At 37.0% G+C, this 18113-nt stretch overlaps 1 long non-coding RNA gene across 1 annotated transcript; it reads right to left on the bottom strand.

Moving 5' to 3' along the window:
* Positions 1–4242: 4242 nt before the first annotated feature.
* On the bottom strand, positions 4243–11927 carry LOC309490907. Its single transcript, XR_014202871.1, has 4 exons — positions 10755–11927; positions 7266–7342; positions 6553–6622; positions 4243–4760 (listed from the first exon to the last, which is right to left on the bottom strand). It is a non-coding gene; the product is annotated as an uncharacterized lncRNA (long non-coding RNA).
* Positions 11928–18113: the final 6186 nt, after the last annotated feature.

Here is an 18113-nt window from a genome sequence, read left to right as displayed (position 1 = left end):
GAGTTTTTGTAATATTCGCGTTGACTTAACCAACCCAAGGATTCTTTCTTGCCCAAGGATTCCGAACTGGTGTGTAGTATATGAACCAGCTTTGTGCACCCAGCAGACAGTAAACGCGAACGCAGAAAGGCTGAGGATAAAAGTCTCGAAGGCTGGAAAGTGTTTAGAAACTTTTAGATGGTTCCTCCAACAGCCACATCCCAGCAGGTACTTTAGGTGATCTTGAAAAAAAAAAAAAAAAACTTTCCAGGCTTCCAGAACAGATCTGTAGAAAAGAGTAAGATCTGTAAGCTGAGTCTCTTCTAGCTTCATCAGAAACAAATGCTTATCAAGTCCCATTCCACCAGCTCTTCTCAAAAGTGCCACTGCGGTGTCAAACCAAGCACTATCATTGTTGTATAATAGTTTCTGGGCAACTTGTAAACGAAATGTCATTAGCCTGGACCTGATATCCACCAAACTGTGGCCTCCTTCTTGTATCGGAAGAAACAGTACAGAGGAACGCACCCAATGTTGTCCGGACCAGAAAAAGGTCACCAACTTTCTTTGTACTTCTTGCACTAGTCCAGCAGTTGGTCGTAGCACATTAAATCTGTGCCACAATGTGGAAGCAACCAAGTTATTGACAATCAAGACTCTCCCCCTTACACCCTCCCAATTCAACTTCTGAAAATCACTTGAACCAAAATGAACTCCCAAGATTTGTAACCCTTCTTTGCCCCAATTAAGCTTTCCTGGCAGTGATGGTAAACAATGTAGAGTATCTTGACCTGCCCAAAAACTTTTGTCCCAATTTACTTTTGCTGATGAAGCCTTCTCATATGAATGAAGGACTTCAGACAGAGCATTAATATCCTGCCCACTGCTAACCAACTCAGTCACATCATCAGCATAAGCAGTAAGAGAAACATTTGCATTCTTAATCACATTTGGTTTTGAAAACCCACATAAAGTCTTTCTTAAATTAAAAAGTAGAGGTTCAATGGCAATACTATACAGCAAACTAGACAACGGACAACCTTGCCGTATTCCTCTTTGGACAGATATGGGTTTACTCAAACCGCCCCAACTTTTACCACACATGAAGCACCAGCATAAAGGAGTTGTATACAATATAAAAAACCTTCCCCGAAACCAAAAACTTTAAGTTGAATAAATAACTGTGATCTACCCGATCAAAAGCTTTTTCCTGATCTAAAAATGTGAAAATCCACTGCATGATGATGCATTTCTGCAATGTTAGTGGTAACCCTTCCATCAGGCAGACGGAGGCAGGCCATTTGTTTGTGGTGCGCTACTGAACGTTCCAAGTTCAAGAAATATGCACTTGGGGCATCCATCTCATTTACTGAAATAAAACGAGACCTCACCAAGGCTCCTTTCACTCTTTCATTTAGAAAGGACTCCAACTCACTCTTTTTTTGTTGTGAGACAAAACCAGGGTCATGTCTATCCAACAAATCTTTCTCTATTGAATCTATAGATCATTCAATAGTTTGAATAGTTTTATTATATTTGTGGAATTGACTGTGTATTGCTGACAAAACATCTGTATTTGTGTTTTTCCAATTTCCCACCATTGCCCAGAAAACTACAAAATGTTTACAGAAATTAACATATTGTAATAAATTAGCATTAAAGTGCCAATATGAAGATTTCCTTAAAGACTGTGACAAAACTAATGACATAAAAACCATATGATGATCTGAAAACCCCACTGGTAAAATTGAGCACTCAATGACCCGATTACTAAAACATTTAGATATATAAATTCTGTCCAACCGGGCAGCACTCGCACTATTATCAGATACTTTTACCCAAGTATATTGTCTGGCAGTATTATGTTTGATCAGAGGTGGACAGTAACAAAGTACATTTACTTGAGTACTGTACTTAAGTACACTTTTTGAGTATCTGTACTTTACTTGAGTATTATTTTTTCTGGAAACTTTTTACTTTAACTTCACTACATTTGAAAGACAAATATCGTACTTTTTACTCCACTACAATTCTGTCAAGGTCCTTGAGTAGAAAGTAACATCAGTCAGTGGATGATTTTGGTTGCAGGGGTTGCATTTGGTTGGAAATGAAAGTCGGGTTGACGTCAGAACCCTGCATCTGATTGACATCAGAACCCGACGTCAGATTGACGTTGGATATTGATTGAAAATAAAAGTAGGGTTGACGTCAGAACCCGACTGATGTTGGTTTCTGACGTCAACCCGATTTTCATTTTCAACCATAATACAACGTCTGTCCAACGTTGGAGATCAACGTCAATCTGACATTGGATTCTGACATAAACCTGATTTTCATTTTCAACGTTGGGTTTGGTTTTCTAAATGCGAATTTTGTCACTTTTTTGCACACTAGCTTATAGATAACAGTAAGGCGAACATATTCATACTAAAAGCCAAAAAACTTTAAATAGGGCAATATTTGAGGGAACAGCCATTTGGGTGTCCGAAACCATTGTGGACGTTATTGAGTGCACTTATTCAATCTCACATTCAATCCCACTACTGGAACTGTGTTCTAGAAATAAATGTGATATTGATATGAGGGTATGCAGGCATAGATTCAGAGGCATACGGTACTTTAAGTATTACATACAACAATGCAACAATAATAAAACAATGCATTGACATTTACTTTTTACTTTTGATACTTAAGTATTTTTAAAAACGAGTACTTCTGTACTTTTACTTAAGTAAAAATAGGTCTTTACAACTTTTACTTGTAACGGAGCACTGTAAACCCGAATAAGTTAGCAGAACTCAAAAAATTTAAGGCAATCGATTGCCTCAAATTTTTTAAGTTTTGAAATTCAAAGTTTAAGTAAGCAGAACTTAAGATTTTAAGTTTGTAGGCTACTTAAACATTTCAAGTTAAGAACAATTAAAATCAGAGTACACTATTTCCTACATTTAACTTAAAACCTTCATGTAATCTCATTGTGAACACTTTCATTAGTATTAATTTATAGTTTTAACAAGCCAGTTTGCTAACATGTTATCATGCTAACAATAGTATGTTATACAGCACTTTCTATATGAGTACAACAATATATAGATTTTATTTGCTCTCAAATCAAGCCGCATGCACCACTTGTCACCATGATGGTAACTATCCTAAAACCAACAATAACAGAAATTCTTCTAAATTAGCATAACAAAACATTAATCACTACTAAATCTCCCACTTAACATTAATCTTGCACAAAAAAAAACATTATATTACACTTAATTTTAGCATTTACTCTCCCATTCAAGTGACATCGGCAAAGCTGGGAAATAGACATCCCAGCCGTTTCAGTTAAACTTAAGTTTGTTTAAATTAAAATAAATCATTTCATAAAACTCAAAACAATGAAACAGTTCAGTTTACTTAAAATATATCAGTTCTGTGAACTTAAAAGAAAGTGCTAAATACTCATAAAAGTTCATTTGACTGAACAAATTAGTTTAATTTAAGTTTGTCCTACTCAAACCAATTAATTATTTTGAGCGTTAGGGTTTACAGTGAGTAATATTTGACCAGTAGTATCTGTACTTTCACTCAAGTAAGGAAGTTGTGTACTTCGTCCACCTCTGTGTTTGATCATCCACATAAAAGTTCTGTTTATTTGACAAATTTAGACAGGTAAATGGAGTATTTACCGCAGAGGTTCGATCAATGGTAAAATTTTCTGTGCAATTCCAGTCTGATCACATTGTCATTATTGTGACACTGTTTCAATATTCCACTTTTTCAAGATTTTTTTTTAAATCTTAAAAAACGTGCTTCTCTCATGTCCCACATTCGGTACATACACATTTATGAAACAAAAAAAGAAAACCTTCAATTTCAGCCTTCACTAAAACAAGACGACCTTGTATAACTTCTTCGGAGCTTAAAATATTAACTCAAGTTTCCGGAGAAAAAAGAATTGCCACACCTGCACTAAAATTTGGCCCATGACTAAGTATCTGTTGCCCCTTCCAGCACATTTTCCAATCGGCTTCATTATCTACATCACTGTGAGTTTCCTGAAGCAATACAACATTTAGTCTTTTTAGCTGTATGCTTTCCAAAAATGAAAACCGTGAAAGAAAAAAGAATAGAAAAGAAAGGAAAGGGAGAAAAAGAGAGAGAGAGAGATTTACCTTACTATCAATTCAACATTAGAGTTGGAACTCATATGCCAAACAATGAACTATAAAATATATTTTGGGAAATATCTGAACATTTGTTTGTTTTTTGGAATATCATTTCCAATTTTGGGTGCATTTCCAATCATTTTAGTTGTGATTTTGCCTACATAATTGAAAATTTAAGAAAATACCATGCCTTTCACAGGTGCAAGAAGCAGCCTGTCAAAGACAGATTTCACAAGACTCAATCACCAGATCTCATTACCTCATCCTCCACTCTCTCGTCTCCAGTGGCCCATGTGACCTTGCCCGCCTCCGCCCTCTTCTTCCCACTGCTGCCCTTTTGCCGTTGGAGGCCTGTGTGGCCCCATCACTCTTAGTGCTGGTCTCTCTGCCAAACGCCAGGGCTAAAAATATCTGTGCCAACAAGGCAGAGTGGGTTCAGCCCTCGAACAGGAATAGCAGAGGAGCAGTCAACTGCTGTCTGACAGAGTCGGTGGAATTGTCAGCTTGTGAGAAGCACGATGCCCTCTGTTTCTCTTTCATTTTCCCCTCTCTGTTTTCCTACCATAGGTTGGACAACATCTCCGTCCCCTCTGATTCATGACAATGTTTCAAACCAGACTGCTGCAGAGAGGAGGAGTTGTTTAGACAGAGGAACATGCAAATAAATACACCATGCTGTGTCAAAATAGGAACTCATATCAAGCACTTAATACCACCCACAAACGTTACATTAATCACACCATGGACCTCAATTAGGGTTGGTTTGACTGATTAGTTAATTCGGTTGTACTGTTATGTACCTCGGTGAAGCGTTCAGCCCACAACACATTGAAAACAAGGCTTTCCGACAAAAAACTAGACATCAGTTAGAAAATCAGACATTTGAACACGCTGTTTGTTATACAAATTAGGTAACACAGAAAAATGAAAAAATCTATAATAACCCCAATTCACATAAAAAGGTGGTGTGTTTTTCACTGAAATGTCTTAATTTGATCAGCACTTTTTCACCATTTAGCACCATGGTTAAACTGTATGTTTGCATTTTCTTTTCTTTTTTTTAAACTGCATACTGCTTTTAAAGGGTTTAACTGTATATAAATTCACCCCTAAGACTGTACTTATAAAATGGACAGCCTTATTTTCATTCAAAATAATTTACATATAGACCTTAGTCAGAGTAGAAGCCACATGGGTCAATATATGAGCATGCAATGATTATTTTAGACTATGAATGGTGAACATTAAATTTGACTCCTGGAGTTAAGAAATACATGTTTCTCTTTTTCTTCTCATATTTGTGAAATCATTGCAAGTCTGAGTCACTCTCTCTCTCTATTCTACTGTAGTCATGATGAAATATTCAAATGCTGCTCAAGCTGTTAGAAAGCTAACTATTGCCATCTAGTGGTAAGATACAGAAAGACAGTAGCAGCCAGATTCAAGCTCATGAATAATTCATCTGATTGCATAAATGCTAAAATATTGCACAAAATCACAGTGCAGTAGGTGAACTAGGTGAATATTTATTGTGTAAATGTTTCTGTTCCACTTTGATTGAATGCTGACATTAGCATTTTTTGAAGCTTAAAGTAAAACAACTGTTTCACTAATACTTTTCATTTCGTAAAATTTGGCACTAAAATCCACAACCACATGGGGGCGCTGTCATTGGCTGAAAGCTTTTGATTGTTTGTTGCTGTGCATCAAATAGACCTCGAGATACATATTCAATTGGTTGCTTATGTAACATCCATGAATGAGAATTTAATTCCTTTTGTTTGGGCTTCTGGTGTGTTACCACATCCTAGACTGACTCTTGAGCAGCAGATCTCCAAACAAAAGCTCTATGACCGACTACATTTAATAGAGTTTTATTCAATGGTCAAACAGCAGGAACTGTGGGGATTATAGTTAATGCACATTGAGAGCGATTGTGTTAGCACTGTCAGGAATATTTATTTATGTGTAATTGTAGCTCCCTTCTTGCGCATTTCCAATAGACCTCATGTCAGCTTAGGAATTATTCCAATTAAAGCATTTGATGCTGAATAAACTGTCTTAAGCATGTGTTTAATATTGCTTGCAAACAATAAACATTGGCTCACACTTCATTTTACACACCACACATAGAATAATGAAAAGCTAAGTCTTGTTAGTTGCTTTATAACAATGAACACTGTTTTTTTATTATTATTACAAAGTTAACCTGAGTTTCTAATTACTTGTAATTGTATTATTAGTATTCAATAGATCTGCTACCATGTCTAAACAAGATGTGCGAGTGCATTAAATATAACATTATAAAGCAAACACTATGGGAAGGTAGTTTTTTTAGACATAAATATAAGTCAGAAATACATTCAAAACCTGTCAAACTGCAAACAAAAGCATATGTTTTAGCTAAAAATACCTGACACAGCATGATGTTATTCCACGTTTGAGGATAAACTCACAGATCTCGTCCTCTGGAGAAGACTTCCCTAAAAGTAGACAGAGAAATCAATAACTTGAATCATTAGTCTGACTCATGTGGGCAAATTATATAAACATTAATTGGATATGACAGAGAGAGATTGCTTTTTTTAGCCATTTCCCATAAGCATTTGTCTTCTTGTAGTCTATTTGGTCAAGACAAGCATCCATTATTGTGTTTTTACTGTAAATACAGCTGCACTTAAGAAAAAAATTGTGTAAATGAAATTATTAATATTATAATATAATATAAAAGTTGAAGCGCTTATATTAACATTTGGGTCCAAGAGACTACAATGATGTTCATGTAAAATAATAATAGTAATTTAAAATGAAATCTCTAATTTATCATTAAATTCTCATAATTATATCCTCTGACCTAATCAAAGCCAAACAGGCAGGTTTTATCAAAGCTTTATATCGAAAATAATCATGCACTTTTTAGTAACATTCTTTTTGGAGTCAATCTGATAGGCTACCAGAAATCACATTGTATAAAAAATAAAATAATAAAAAAAACATTGAAATAAATGTAAGAATCTAAGAGCTCCAAACGGGGTCTTGTATTGTACATTATTAAAGAACAGCTACTGTGATTAGCACTGCCCTCCTCTGGTTTAATGGAGAAAGGCTTGCAATGGAGTAGCCTACGTGTGCTGTCGTCTTTGACTGACGGCAAAAAAGTGACAAAAGACTTCATGAATCCATGGGGAACCAGCTCAGATACTCTGAAAAAGAAAAGGCAGGTGTTATTTTTCTTCCCTAGTTCCTTTTAAACAGGATCAGCATGTCATTAATATGAAATATGCACGTGTTAACATATGCGCACTCACCACATGGTGGCAGCACTGCACTAGTCATACCAACTAAATGACTTCCACCCTACTTTTCGGCACAGAGGCTCACCGGGGTAAAACCCACCTGACTCGATGCCTATTTATACAGACAACGCTTCACTTTCATCCATAATGTGATTATGCCGTCCCGGGGAGCAAAACGATACCACCGACCGCAAACTGTCAATATGAGTCTCCATGTGCCTACTGTACCGCCGGGCACGCGTTGTGTTCTGCCCGTACCCCGCGGCTAGGGACAGGTCACATAAAGATTAGTCGGGTCTCCTCTCATCAGTAGGGGTCCCGACTCCCATCAGGAGAAATAAGCTTCTTCCAGGGAGGTGACTATTATAAACAGGTGCCTCCTTTTATTTTGTGTGTTGACACGAGGTGGTCTAATTTCGCCTCTGGATCTTTCGGCACCATATTGTTTCGTCTGTTCTCTTTTGGCGCGAACCTTCCTCTCACGATTTTTCTTCTTCTTTTTTTTTCACGCGCGATTTTTTTATATTTTATTTTTTTTATATTAATAGGTCTTACTCATTTTGCCTCCGCTTCTGTTTCTGTCAGATTTGTCTGCTGTGATAATTGGGCTCAATCAGAGATTATTCATGGCTCTCTCAGACATGACCGAGCAGCTTTGTTTGCCTTGTGCCTCTCTGACTGAACCAGCCCACACGTTCGGTTTCGAAAATGCCTCTACCTCACAATGAGTACCGCACTCATCCTTTTTGTGGTGCTTGCATGTCCTTAATTATGACCAATTAACGCGTGGACGCAAACGCGGTAAAACATCCTACTTCTAAATGGACATACCCTGGAAAATAACATGACAACCTCACCACAAAAAAAAAAAGGAAAAAAAAGCACATGGTGCATCATGCAGCAAAATAACCCCCCTGTATGTTGTAGTATTTTTCAAAGAAAGCAAATCGCTGATATTTTTCGAGTAGTACATCTTGAAAATAATTACAGCGGTAATTACTTTTTCCCGGTAATGCCGGGAGACGAGGGAACAGAAGCCAGAGACATGTAGGCCGATAAAATATCAGCGTCCAGGCCTCCCGGTGCGCTGCCCTCCGCAGCCCCGCTACGGCCCAGTGTCTACACGGCTGATAAACCATTAGCCGGAGCCGTGACTCACTCGTTGATCGTAGTGAAGTGCAGCCTGGCCCAATACTCCCAATTGTTCCCCTAATATCTGTCTAATGGCCTCCATTTAATCTAGGGAGGATGATTATTACGTATCCGTCCCCTCCCTGGACGAACACGCAGACACACAAAGCAGTGGTCGTAGCAGATGAATACATCTCGGTCATCAGTGTAAAGTAAAACATAATCAGTGCATTTTGCTCCAGTGCATGAGTATGCTAATGAGTTAGCTTCGCTGCGTAATTTTAGATTATGTTCCGATAGCGACATGCAGTCTCCGTTTGTCTCGGGTACGTGTTGCACGATCGTTCTCCGCGGTTTTCTTCCTATCCACTGAGAGGGTTTTTATGGGTTTACAGATTAATTGAATGCAGATTATTATCCTACATTTAATAGACAAAATTTGGTAACTTTTAAGGTCCTAAAATCCTACTGTATTGGTCTCCCTGCCTGGCGGCCAAGATGGTTAAGCTAGGGTTAACCATCTAGTTTTAGATGGGTTTTGTTCAGTTGGTTAGGTTAAATAGCTGAAAACTAGCTTGGTTGGGATGAGAGACCGGTTAACCAGCTAAGACCAGGCTGGTTTGGTTTTCTGCAGGGAAACAAGAGTTGTTGTCCCTCTTATTTTTCCCCTCTTCCATTCCTTTCCATTATTTTCCCTCTTCCAATATTATTGGACTGATTACTTATTTTCCTTCCTTCCTCTTGTAACTTATTTTCTGTCTTCTTGCTTTATATCTGTCTTTGTTTTCCTTTTGTTTTCTTCCTTCCTCTATGCTACATTCTGTCGTCTTTGTCTTTTTTCCCTGCTAGTGTTCCTTTATTTTCTCTCCTTCCTTCTTCCTCCTCGCAACTTTTTTTCTGTTTTCCTCATTGCCTTCCTTCCTTTTCTTTCCTTCCACCTTCCTCCTGTTTTCCTTTTGTTTCCTTCCTTCCCCCTTGCAACGTTCTTTCTTTCTTCCTTCCTACTTTTTTGTTTTCCTTTTGTTTTCTTTCCTTCCTTCCTTCCTACTTTATTTTATCTTCCTTCCCCTTGCAACTTACTTTGTCTTCCTAATTTGTCTTCCTTTCCTCCTTCAAGCCTTCCTTCCTTTTTCCCCTTCCTCTTTCCTACTTTTGGTTTTTCTTCCTTCCTAGTGTCTTTTTTCCTGTGGCACTTTCTTTGTCTTTCTTTCCTCCAGCTTGCCTTCCTTCCTTTTCGTTCCTTTTTGCTGTTTTCCTTGTCTTTTGTCGTCTTGCTTCTTGACTTACCTACTTTCTCTTCTTTTCCTCCATCCTACTTTTTGTTTTCTATCCTTCCTTCCTGCTTTCTTCCTTTCATCTTTCTCTACAACTCTCTCTCTCTCTCTCTCGATTGTTAACGCCAAATCAGGTGTGGTGACTGGAAAGGAAATTAAGTCAGTCCTACACTCACTACAACACCCTGGACATGCACTAGCATGCAGACCTTCATTCGCAATTCACAGCCGGCTTGAAGCTCCCGTACAGCTGGACAAAATCCAAGGAACAGCAAGTCCTAGTCAAATATATTTTGTCAATATTTAGGCTTGTTCTGTTTCTTTTTCCGCCTCAACAAAAGTTTCATTTTATTGAGTGTCTTTGCAGGGTTTTCCGTCTCCTTGCAGGATTTTGGAACAATTGACCCTCGAGGTGCTCATAGAAAATGAACTGCAATTCTCAATCAATATTGGTCATATGAAGAAAAAGTCTACATTGGATGATATTAAATGTTGACAGAGTGTTCAAGACATGAGGTTCAAATATTGTGCCAGCATTTGGGGATATAAAAGTGCCCAAAATATGATGCAGAGATGGATTTCTTCTGTTCTCTTGGTTTACGATACAGTTTGAGGTGGGTAAATAAAAGCAACAAAGACAGAATTGTACTACAGAAGTACCTCTGTATACTTTTCAAAACTAGCAATATTCTCACAGCAAAAAAAAAAAAAAGCCTATTTTTTTACACAAAATATGGTGAAAAAGCGGGAAAGAGTAGTGAGTGAAAATTTCTGTCATTCATTCTACTCCTTTCACATTCTTAATTCTTTCTATTTGACCAAACTCAGAGTGACAAATAACTGTAATATATAATATAAAGAATATAACTAATATAACACAATATCATGAACCAAATATGGATATAATACCTTACCGTATTTGTATATGCCAGTTCAATTGAAGCTTAATGTATCTGGAAAACAAACAAGAACAGAGGCAGTGTTTTGCAGATCCAAAACTATTTTTACCGGCAGGTTGACTTAGCTTGACTCCAGTGTTGTTTATTTGTTTAGTTAGTCGTTCATCTATAAAAATGGAAGCACACGGCAGAAGCCGTTTGTGCTATTATCCCACTTAACCATGTTTCCAGCATTTCGAAAAAATAATATCCAATTCGTATGGGCTCATTAGCTCCAACTATGACCTTGTGTGCATTTTTAAAGCAGGAACAATGAAGGTAACACTTTTATAAGAGCTCTTCACTCTGCATACTCTAACAGAGAACTATCAAATTACCTTGATTTCTTGGAGCGCAGGCCTCGGTTAGCGCACCTGACACATGTCGCGGTGCGTTATTGGGGCAGTTACCTTTCAGACATGTGCTGGGGAGTGAACAGGGAAAGGTTAGAAGGTTTCATTCCCCAGTTAAAAATAGTAGAGCCTTGGTAATGGGGGAATGATCATTTCCACCGTGCAGCGAGGTCTTCGATGGCTGCTGACAGCATTAAGGGCGTAGCAAGGATGTGAGGTACTTCAGAAGAAACTAATCAGGCGCAATACGTCTCACTGAAAAGGTTTGAAGAAGGCTGCAAATGGAAATGGAGAGCAAGGGAACTTATTTAGAAATATATCGAAACATTTGCACAGCGACCGCCGCACGTTTTGTTAAGAGGTAGATGAAAGTCCTATTAAGATAAAGCATATGTTCGTTGATTAGAAACGAGGATAGTAATGGCATACACAAACCATTTGCAAGAGCAAAGCATTTGTAAAAGTACTATGGATTTGCTTTCACAAATTAAGAATGAATGACCTACAAAATATTTGGCCAAAACAATCTAAATGTAAAGAGTACACCGGAAAGCACACATCAAAGCTGCCGTTTTAAATTGTCTGCAATACACTGAGATTATTTTGAGTTGGTGCTGAATGCAAATGTTTCTGGATCAGAATATGGGTGAGAAATGACTATAGTTTTGATGTATGCATCTCATGACTCTGTATAAATTACTTGTATATGACACACATGAATTCACACTCAGGACAAAAAAACAGTAACACAAAATCCTTACGCGCATGGTCGGTTTTTAAACTCAATACCTACTAAATGATCTCTGGAGAAGGATTTCGCTTTTTCGCAGTGCTAAATGTTTTTATTTTTTTTATTTGCAGTGCTAAATGTTTATAGCATCCCATTTATACAGAACAGTCATAGTAAATGAGGAAATTTGGGCTAATTTAGAAATATTGTGAGTGAGCAATGAAAATGTATAGCAGTGTAAAGGTTTTTTTTTTCAGGAATGAATTACTGAGTAAAAATCAGTGTTTCAAACCTTGTTTTTGCCATGCTGCATCATACGGTAAGCCTAATGGTTTAATCGGTTTGTTTTGATGGGACAAAGATAGAAAGAGAGGGATGATGGAAAGAATCCACCATGTACCTTTAAACACATTGCAGCTGCAGTATTGAAATCTTTATATTAAAATAGTGCTGTCAAATCGATTAATCGCGATTAATCGCATCTAATGTAAAAGTTTGTAATTATATATATATATATATATATATATATATATATATACTGGACGTAAAATTGCCATTTGAATGTTTGGGAATAACTTGGAATAGGCTATAGTGCACAAGTAGCCAGTTTTATGATGCTTGTATGCTGCTTTTTGTCATGTTGGAGTCCTTATTTGCTTTCATTTTATGGAAAAGATTGCATTAAATAGTATTAGCAGCTTTTTTTGAATAATGTTGGGTCCATTTTTACATCAGCAGCATATATATCAATACAAAGTATTCACATTAAAATGTCCTTAAAGTGCATTCATATTGACGTTTTATATTGCTGTTTTATAAGGTACAGTGGGCTAATTTTGTACATTATACAAAGAGTTACTGCAGAATTAAATTAAGTGAATTATTGGACTAAACACGCACATTAGACTCATTGTCTCCTCTGAATGATGATGTGCACATCTCACTCCGGTGAAAATCAGTGTAGATCCTCTCTATTGAATTACACGATAACACACGATGCTACACCAGAGAAGGCCCTTTCCGTTTCATATTACACTGCTGTCTAACAGGTGGCCGACAGCCCATAGTCGAGGTTGCACTGAAATAAGTGTGATCTTGTAAGGTCAGGTGTGTTATCTCACTTTATTCTAACCCCAAATACACAAATTGAAATGTAGTCTTGTTTGCCGAAAGGAACGCCAAAGGGAAGAGGCTGAATTCTTCTAATGAATACATACATTTGTTGCAGATTGTTACCCATTTTTTCCAGATTACACTGGGCACCTTGTTGCCAAGACAACAGTAATTAGCAAGAACTGGGTTACCAGGCAGACAGCAGCTGCGTCCCAATTCAGAGGCTGGAACTTTCGAAGGCCGATTGCATCACTGCGGCGCGACAAAGGCTGTCCACAAAGGCTCCTTCAAATGCGGCCTCGAAATGCGTCCTTCGTTCCCCGAGAAATGAAGGATATAATGGATCAACCCCATTAATTACTTTTAAATGCAAGTATAGGATTTCAACTTACTTTCTAATGATACAAATGTAAAAAAAACAATAATAAATATAAAGCGGTTCAAATGTTAACTTGTATCTTACTAAGATATGATTTTATATAGTTTACTCTTTAGCATGTACAGAAATAGACTAAGGTGAAAGACAGAGGCAAGAGCGAAGTCTTGGCATGCTCCCTCATGAGATTTATTTGTTAGTTTGTTTATTTATTTTTTTGCAAATAGTTTTTTTGTGGTGCATTTATAACATAACTGAAATAAAGTAATAGCCTAGTTAGCATTTACTTGTTTGCATAGGATACTAATGTTTTTTATTTTATTTAAGCACCTAAAAGGTTTTCAGTTTCACAGAATTTTTCAATCAAAGTGCCATGGGGTCAAACTAACTTTATTTAACATTTTCTTACATTGAACGTACATTTCTTGTCATCTCTCGGAATATCTGAAAGCCAGGTTTTTCTTTATATCTGTCATTATTAGCAGAACACATTTTGGGGAAAACCAATAGTTTAGTCAATACTTTAAGAAGGTCCTCTTGATTCTAATTTGTAATTGGCCTAAAAAGTGACATAGGTCTTGTAATTGTTTAACAATAAGGCTGCATTTGTTACAATAAGGACATAATTACAGTTAAGACCATTGATGGCTCCTCATTACCATGCTACAGCCAATGTTAACTTTTTTTCTTCCTTTTTTAAAATGAAAAATAGCTACCCGTACATTCAGAAACTATATATACAACATGGCATGCCACAGTTGTAATATAAATCTTTATTGAAAAATATATGCCATTAAAAATAGGCTAATCTATTATAAATTCTACAAGTGAATCAAAATTTACCACAATAAATACAATATAATTTGATAAACTCTAGTAAAGGTGGTCATGCAGGATGATGTTTTCTCCTTTTTTCATCAGTCTTTTTAGTTTATGTGGCTGTTTTAGATTATGTTTGACATTCTCCGTTTTGTTTTAAAGCAGTAAATTCTCAATAGATTTCAAATAAGTTGCACTTATTGGGGTTGTACTTGCCAGTTTTGGTTGTTTGGGGGGCTAACTTCATTTTGTTCACTCCTTGCACTGCTTACAGATATAGTGCACTCAAATGCTCAAAACTCATTAGTGGATGAGTGAACGAGTGAGCGGTTTCGGACACAGCTTTTGTGAACACTGTTTTGTTTTCAGTCAGTTGAATATAATTTTCAGTTTAAAAAAAAGGTCCAGTACAAACGTTACTGCCGCTCGTCAACGGCAGCTGTCATAGTCACAGAGCGGTGACGTCCCACTTAACTCTTTCCACGCCATTGACGGAATTTTCCGACTTTCCGTGTTTTAACCAACCGATACGGTAGAGGGGGCGCTATTACACATCTTCCGAAAGAGTAGAAAATCTCCAGATCAAAACACAGGCAACAAAAGAGCAGAAACAAGTGATAAAAGCATTGCTTATGTACATAGTCTTTGGTGGAGAAACGCGATTTTCTCAGCTTTTTTCTTTTGTTTTTAATGAAACTTACCCACATTCAAGAGTTGATCAAAATGAAGCTAGAATAAAACGTGGTGTTTTTAAAGCAGAGGCTTGTTCTTTCTTTTGATAGGCTATATTTGATGTTCAGATATTTATACTACACAATATTCTGGGTACCATGAACATTTTGAAGAATGCAGCAATTGAATTGGGACAAAGCTGCTAGCGGCTACAACAATGCACACATCGTAACCATAGTAACCAGGGTCAGGCCAGCAACGCATTTCCGCCTTATCATAAAGATTGATAACACAACATGAATGCTGCAAACACTAACATATGGTCCATGACCTCTCATAATTAACCTCAGGTTAATGTTTCACTAAAGCAACTGACTGACACATGAATTTCTGTTGCTATTTGTACAGCCCACTCACCGTTAATTCAAACATTGACCTTATATGAAACCTTTTACCCATTTTAAAGCTAACAGATCTGCAACATTCTTTATTAACAGATACAGACACCCTTTACTAAACATGCAAGCATCTCTTCATATAATTGATAATCTGATAGGCCTGTCCATCATACATCCATTCATTTGTACTGTATTAATGGGAAACTTTTTGATGTGAATTTTTTTTATAGCCTATATAAAATATTTTATATACATTTCAGTAGCAGTAATCAGTCAGCTTATACGTTTCACCAACCATTGCTGAAAGCGTTACAGTTCAATGTATTCAGTGAAGGATTCGGCAAACTGATTTAACCCTCGTGTTATGTTCGAATTCTGCATAATCTTGTTGTTGATCCAATTGGTATCCAATAATTCCCCAAAAATCACACTATATATAAAAAAAAAAAAAAATCAGTTGAAAATGATTGACTTTTATCAATACTTTGCACACATTATAAAAGAAAAAATATCTGAATTTATGATTAATAATAATGTTTTTAAGCACTATTTTTAAGATGGCCCCTCCCCCACACATCTGGGATGATTGCGATTACACATTTTTAACAATAATATCTTAGTGTTAAGTAATCTTGACAAACTATATATAATTTAAAAGCTTTCAGACTCTAGTTTTCATATTTGGTGACTGATTTGCAAAAGAAATGACAGAGCAATAGATAGATAGCGAAATTCTCTTCATTTGTGATGTGGTGCCAAACCGTAACGCATGCCCTGGTTCTTTCTGTATGTTTTTATGTGGGTTTTAGAGGTTGAATTCAAATCAAATATTAACATTACTGGGCAAACCAGTACTGAATAGGATGTCTACTTAATAAATATATGATTGCAATCGCTCAAACCATATATGGAAATGTCCTTATATGGTCACCAGTGGAGCCTGGATGTCATCTAGTGGAAAAGTTTGGTACTGCGGCCAAAAAAAAAAAAATCGTGCTAAAAAAAAAAAAACATTTCAGTTTACTCAAAAATAACTCGAGAGTTTGTTAGTCTGTTGAACAATTCAATGGCTCACACATTTCATTTGTTCGTGAATCGGATTGCGCTGTTTGGCCTGTAGCCTACATGTTTGATCTACTAAAGAACCAGATGATGAGTCATTTCTTTGTGAATTTGTCGTGCTGTATGATTGTGTTCGTCACGCGAGGACAGTTGAACAGAATGGCGAGTTTTAAATGTTAATTTGCGGTACACTGTCTTTTGCTCGTTCACATTCAATATGGACTGTAAATGTACATTTGCTGCTTATTATGAAACTTATTTTTCTGTACAATGCACAGTACTTTCATCACTGCCAAAAAGCGGTGCAGGAAAGACTGGATTTAATATGAGAGTTCGTTGAGTCTTTTAGGCTCGAAACCTAAAATGCGTGTAATTTATTGGTAGCACTTTATTTTAGAGTCCTGCTCCCCATGTATGTACTTATTACACTAACTGGGTAATAATGTACGCTACTAACCCTGAACCTCCCCCTAAACCTAACCGTAACCCATTATATTACCCAGTAGGCTACTTTCTAAGGCAAGTACACTGCTAGTGCGAGTACTGTAAAATAAAATGTAACCAATTTATTTTTAAATCGTTCTGTCCAGTGAATAGAATGCATGGTTTTATATTTTTGTCTAAGCTCAAAAAGCAAACTGCATTGTATTTTCTCCCTCTCTCTCTTTTTTTACAATAGGGGTCAGTATACTTTTTTCTCAAACCACACATGGTTGGAGCCCGATCCCTCCCACTCTCATGTCCAGAGGCTTTCCCCAGGTGTCCAGAGGTCGTCAGAATGTGTTCAATTAGCTTGTGTAACCAGAGGCAGGGCGGACACTTAATCCCACAGCACCTGCTGCCTCTTCACAGGTTAACCCCAGTCAGCATGTCACTGAGGGAGGCAGGATATCACACGTTAGCCCAGCTCAGTGGCCCTGGATTTACTTGGCCGTCTGATTGGACGTGATCTCCAAGCTGGCCCAACCGGAAAGCAGCTGGACACCTAATTAGGCGGCCGAATAAACCCAGATGAAGTTTTTCAGGTGACCCGCACTCTCTCCGCATGCTAGGTTGCTGCCATTTGTACAGACCTAATTAACACAAAATAAGTGCGCCTGATTAAAAGTTTGAAGAGCCTGTACTTATAAAAAGTGGAAGTGTTGCAGGGCCATCAAACACTTGCCACCTGTGTCGTTTCAAGGGCTAAGGGCACAGGCAAATTCAAGACAAATAGGCAATCATAAAATGCATGTAAAATTGATTAAAGATACATATTCAAAATTATGTACACGGGAAACCGAAGCTAGGTGGATTTTTAAATAGACACATAAAGAACAATTTTAAAAATCCTGCGTTATTGACCAAGAAAGAAAAAAAAGCAGGGCATGTTGTCACAATGGAACCTGCCATTTAACAGCCTATTAAAGGCTTCTGATGAAGAAAAAAATTATTAGACAAAAAAAAAAGTTTTGTCTGAATGTATGCCGGTGTTGTATTCACTTGTCTACCAAATCGCTAATTTAATTAGTATGATTAATCTATAAAATTAAATAGTTTTGACTTAAGTCAAGTCATACATTCACAAAAAAATCCAATCCTGTTTTAATTTATACAATTAGTATTTTAATCTATAAATCAAGTCATAAATAAATGTAAAAATATATCAGACATTCTAGTAACTGAAACGTAGCCCTTAAGACATCTTCTCTATTGGAGAATTTTAAGAGTGCACCAACATTCAGCTCAGTTGATGACAAAGTACAAGCATGCTAAAATTATGCTGAACTGAATTTCTAACCACTATTTTTGTTTTATGCCATTACCTAGAGC

Source organism: Leuciscus leuciscus (genome assembly GCF_965113295.1).
Source record: "Leuciscus leuciscus genome assembly, chromosome: 25".
Taxonomy (NCBI): Eukaryota; Metazoa; Chordata; class Actinopteri; order Cypriniformes; family Leuciscidae; genus Leuciscus; species Leuciscus leuciscus.
Note: the sequence above shows the minus strand (reverse complement) of the source record. Positions and strands in the feature narration are given on the sequence as shown.